The sequence below is a fragment of the Microtus ochrogaster genome, linkage group LG1 (assembly GCF_000317375.1).
Source record: "Microtus ochrogaster isolate Prairie Vole_2 linkage group LG1, MicOch1.0, whole genome shotgun sequence".
In the NCBI taxonomy this organism is placed as follows: domain Eukaryota; kingdom Metazoa; phylum Chordata; class Mammalia; order Rodentia; family Cricetidae; genus Microtus; species Microtus ochrogaster.
Genome location: NC_022027.1, coordinates 17,680,024 through 17,685,740, shown reverse-complemented (window position 1 = coordinate 17,685,740; position 5,717 = coordinate 17,680,024). Strand labels below are relative to the sequence as shown.

At 41.7% G+C, this 5,717-nt stretch overlaps 1 pseudogene; it reads right to left on the bottom strand.

Moving 5' to 3' along the window:
• Positions 1-972: 972 nt before the first annotated feature.
• Positions 973-1,470, bottom strand: LOC101996529 (annotated as a pseudogene).
• Between the last annotated feature and the right edge of the window lie 4,247 nt (positions 1,471-5,717).

Genomic DNA, 5,717 nt, shown 5'->3' with positions numbered 1-5,717 from the left:
CTGCCAGGCTCCACGTCAGACCGGATGGGTGGCCAGGGAGCCCTGTCCCAACCTCTTCAGTTTGTAAAAGCAAAGCAATTATGAGAAAAGGAACCGACGCAGAACCCCGTGCACTTAGGATTCTCCGCATGGTCTTTCTCTAGGCGCAATCACCAAGGACCCTGAGCGCTGGCAGGTTGGTTGCCTCGTGACTGCTCTGTTCACCTCAAGACCTGAGCTCAAAGTGCATAGGCTGATGGTGGCAGCAGGGCTGAGGACCCAGCACCCCTTCCCAGGCTGGTGGCAAGTGAATGTGTGGTCCAGAGCTAAGTGAGGGAGGCCAGGCTCTTCCAACTTCATCCGATGGCTTCTGGCCACAGCAAGTGTTGGGTGGTGATGGGCAACAAGGGAATTGAGGAGGGGGAAAGCAGCACCCCTTGATAAAGGTGGGGATACGGGAAGCCCTGAATTCCTCACCCACGGCCGATTTCAGAGGGAGGAGAGGGTTACAATCCAAGCCTTGGCCAAGGGCGGGAGTGGAGGAATGGAGGAGACGATGGCTTGGACAGGGTATCACTTAAGATTAAGGAAGCAGGGGTACTGCCAAAGCACCCCAAGCCTAGCAGTAGTCCCACGGCTGCTACCTGAAGCCTTCCCATCTAATCTAAGGGCCACCACACAGCTGTGGCAGGAGAGAGGGCCCGGCAAAGGCAGACCCAGCCCATGTGTCAGCAGGAGGTGATTGTGTGACGTGTCTGTTCACAGTTGCGTTAGCTGTGCCCACCGCTCCCAAAGGAAACACACCTTCTTGATCCCAGAAGTTCAACTAGGCAGCCAGCGGCTACACTTGACAGAAGATATTATACAGCACAGCTCAGGTATGTCAAATGGGCAGAAATTAGTATCAGAACAGTGTCTCAGGATGAAATCTCAGTGGAGCTTCCTCTCTAGGACTCTGAGGTCTACAAGGTGAATCTAGAAAATTCACTACTGTGGAAAATGAAGACTCAGGTTGGATTGGGGAGGGGAGGCCTGGGCCTTGGTGAATAATTGCTGTAACACTGTCCTTCTGGCGGCTGTGGCAGCTTCATGTTCTCTTTTGACATCATCAAGCGTCGAAGCTCCTGCAGGATGACTTTGATGCTGTGGGAATTCTGCCACTTTACCAGCACTGCTGTGGCCCTTGGGTCCACCACGCCATTTGAACTACTCTCGCCGCTCATGTTGACTTTTGTTACAAATCTTACAGATGGGGGTGCTTCTGGGTATTTAGGCCCACATTCTATTTTAAGGCTGTATATTTGGTTTTCATAAATTGTTCTTGGAGGCCCAATTATCATCCCTGTCCATCTTGTAAGTGTCATGTCTTCTTCGTCCTCTAGACCCCAGCTAACTGTGCCGTCGCCTACTCCTTTCTGGCCTTCTTCCAGCTCTTCCAACAATCAGAAATTTTCGAGAAACTTTTACTCCCGAGCCTGTGGTGGCTGTCATCTTGTGTCGCTGTCACTCGAAGGCCGCTATAATTATATTTTTATGTCAAAAGTGAGGAAGCAGAGTCACCAGAAATTTACAAAAGGCAAAGCGCTAGTTCAGAATTGGGGAAGTGGGACTTGAATCCAATGTCTGTGATCTGAAACCAATTGCTCTAAATATAGTCTACTCCCACACTTGCAGGCAAAATCATTTTAATTCTTTATCATTTCTTGTATTCACTGAAAATTCTTCATCATTGACCTTGCCAACATCTGTAATTATTTTGTTGTTACCACTTATTTAATCTAGCATTCTTTCAGGTATGTCATGCTATTCCAAAGTCACTGAATGTCAGTAACTCTATGGTTAACTTTTAATTCAGTGAGACAATTTGGCTTTCCAAAACTTTAGAAAGCTTCTATATCAAAATCACCATAAGAGAAATTTATTTCTCATAGTTTGAAGTACAAATCAAAGTTCATTCATGGTAGACACTTGACTCATCATTGTGTATTCTCACATAAGGGACACAAACACACACACTAGAGAGAGACAGAGAGACAGAGAGACAGAGACAGAGAGAGAAAGAAGGAGGGAGGAAGCAAGAGAGAGAGATAGATGCAGAAATAGGGGTATATATGTAAATATATAAAGAGAGAGAATATGAAACTGCATATTTATTTTATATAAGGATATTAGTCTCATACTATGAGTTCTAGCATCATGACCTCATTTAAATCTGTTGGCCCCACAAATACTATTCCACTAGTAAGCAGGCTTTTCAACATATTGTTTATAGGAGGAAATCGTTTACTCAGTCTTGAAGACTATGAAAGCTAGTCAGTAAGGATTCTGATTACAGTTTGATACTGGCTAGATTTCTTTTTGTACAGTGAGTCAAGTATTCAGTGTCCCCATCAATAAAGTTGTTTGGTCAAGTTTGGAGAGTAACCAAAAGCAATGACAATTGTCTGTAATGTTTTTGAGGTAGGTAGTATATGGGATTGTACTGACAATCAGCTTGACAAGACATTGAATTCAGGATTCTAAGCATGTCAGTCAAGCAATTTATTACTTAGCCAAATTTCCTTCCATCCTTTCCTTGTTTGTTGTCAAATTTTAAAAGACAGTTTCAGGGTAGTTCACTTGCATTGCATGACAACTGGAGTTATGGTTCCCTATATTTCATAGAAGGGAACACTTTAGAAAGTTTTCAGTCTCATCCCTATTGCTATTCAGAGACAGGAGGCAGACTGAGGTTTGCTAGTCTCTTGGTCCCCTTCCTCTGTCTCCCTCTTTCTTTCTCCAGGTTATATTATAGTCTTACGAATTTTATCTTATCTCTGATATGCTAGCTAGTAATAGAACCACATTTCTTACATGACACATTGGGACTCCAAATGTTGAAAGCTGTGTAATACCAGGTTTTCTTAACGTAGACATCCAAACCAGTATATTCTCTGTTGTGTAACTTTCTTTCTTTTTTTTAATTAATTTATTTATTAAGGATTTCTGCCTGGGATGTACTCACTCATATTTGGTTTCTAGCCATAAATAAAGGACATTGAGCTTATAATTCTTGATCCTAGAGAAGCTAAATAAGAAGGTTTAATTTTCTGATAGTAAAAGCAAGTCACATATTTGTTCTGCTTCATTGTGAAAGGAAGAACCGTGATGGGATGAAGCTGGGAGTTGTAGGATGGTTGAGATTGTCTTTGGAGAGCAGTTAATGCAATTAGTGTGAGAAATAAAGTGAGTGGCCAAAGAAGACCCTTGAAATCTGGCAACTTCGGGCCTGAGGGCTGAGGAAGAAGGAATGTCGCAGATGTCGCAGAGGTATAATCTGAGCAAAGAGCACTCAAGCCACAGGAGAGATGTAGAGGCATAAGACACACACATGCTGCATTTAAAGAAAGGTTAGAAAACAAAACAAACAAAACCGTGGTTAGTAATCTGAGAGAGGTGATATGGTGATAGACTGCAGAAGATGAGAGAAGGAGGATCTTCCTGATTGTGGGTGATGCCCGCTAGCAGGACTGGTGGCCTGAGAGAAAGGAGAAAAGAATGCTGGCGCTGTGCATAGAAGATCTCTGTATGAGCGGGGTGTATCTTCTGGTGCTGTCGTGTTATGTGGGCATTAGACTCCAGTTCTTTGCCATTCAACATAAACAGAGCGCCAGCCCCACTGGAACGTCTGTGTCTTCGGTACCTTACTTGGAATGTTGAGGTATCTGGGATCTGAGACTTAGTAGCTAACAGCTATCTAGTTTCCTAGATTGTGAGGATCTTCCACTGAAACCCTCAAGCTCTAATATCATAATTTTCATGTAGTAAAATTCATGTAATTTATTGATGTTCTTCATCTGGAGAACTCTAAAATGTGACCATACTTTCTTACTACATATTTTATTTAAACTCAAAATTAAAATAAATAGATTCATTTATGTGAACAAACTGTTTTTGTTCAAAGCATGACTTAATGACAAATCATTTATATACCTAGGGAGTGTAATATATTAAATGTGTTGAAGGTCTTATAATCCCTTTTCAACTGTGCTCAAAGGAAGACAAAGCAGAATTTGGCTCAGAAGTCTCACATTTGAAGTCTCTACTTCTATGAAATGTTCTGAATGATTTTGGCACACTGCTGCAAATACATTCAACGTGGTTCTCCATGGTTATTCCATCTGTCCATTTTTTCAAACTTTTCATATATAAGTTTCTATGAAAGTTAAACATTGAAAAGCAAATGAGATATTATTATTTATTTACTGAAAAGAAAACAAGCTGTATTTGAAGAGATGGATTGTTTATAAGTGACCATATATTATACTGGTAAAGATAAAAATCAAGCAAAACAACATTAAAACATTGGTTAATAACACAAAAGAACACGTACAATTACAGAGGACTGTTATCTGCTTCTATTTTTAAACTAAAAACTTTTTTTTGCTAGAATAGTGATCAGAAGATTTATGTGGTTCTGTGATTTTATTTTTCGATGCTCTCTTGCTAAGGCCAATTAGCATCTTGAACAATTTAAACACCAAACACATTCCAATCTAATCAGACAGAGATATACACTGAACTCTAAAATAACAAACACAAACTCAAGATGAATTGAGATGAATAAGCATAGAGCCACTTTGAAAAAGACCTTGCAGGATAATAACCTATTAAACCCCTGCTTACATTGCACAGAAGCAATTAATAAAGTCAACAGAGAATTGAAAGGGTTCCCTACAACATCAGAATATAAATCAAATATTGTAGTCATAAAACACTTGATAATATTCCCTTTTGTGGTTTGAGAGCGTGCTTTTATATGGAGGCCAGGCAAACCTGTAACATGCTAAGCATCCCAAACTGGCCTCAACCTCGTAATCCTCTTGCATCTCCCTGGAAAGTGCTGGTATTACAGGTGTACCCAATCATATTCAAGTAGCTAATAGTCTTACATAAGTTTCATTATTTAAACCTGAGTGAGGTAAGTCAGATGCAGAGACACAATTGGTATGTATTAACTCTTAAGTGGATACTAAGTATAAACTATCGATAACCAGGCTACAGTCCAAAGAGGCTAGATAACAAGGGGGGGGGCAAAGAGGAACCCAGGGACTTCCCTGGTGAGGGAAATAGAAGAAATGTCCTGTGTCAACTGTAGGTGGTGGTGGGGGATGCGGATGGGAACATGAGGAATCAGTTTGGACAGTTGGGGGCCAGAATGAGGAGAGTAATGAAAGAGATACCTTGACTAGGTGGCGGCAAGGCATTTCGCAATTAGGGAGAAACCAGGTTCCAGGGAAACTCCCAGGAATCCACAATGACAACCCCAGTTATGACTCATAACAATAGTGGAGAGGGTACTTAAACTGACCATTTCCTATAATTAGAACATTTAGCTACCCTAATTTTCATTAGAAAGCCTTCATCCAGTAACTGATAGAATCAGATGTAGAGAGACACAGCAGAATAGTGGGTGTGGAAAAAGGGAGGAGGGGTAGTATAGCCAAGGAGGTCAAGGTTATGAGTGGAGAACCCACAGAGGCAGCTGACTCGAACTCATGAGAGCTAAGGAGCCTGCACGGGACAGATCTAGGCCCTCTGCGTGTGTGTTACAGTTTGTGTAGCTTGGTTTGTTTGTAGGACTCCTAGAAGTGGGATTTGGACCTGTTCCTGGCACTTTAGCTGGTTTTGGAGAACTTATGCCTAGCCCAAACTTAATGTAGCGGGAGAAGTTTCTTGGTTCCTCCTCACGTCGGTGT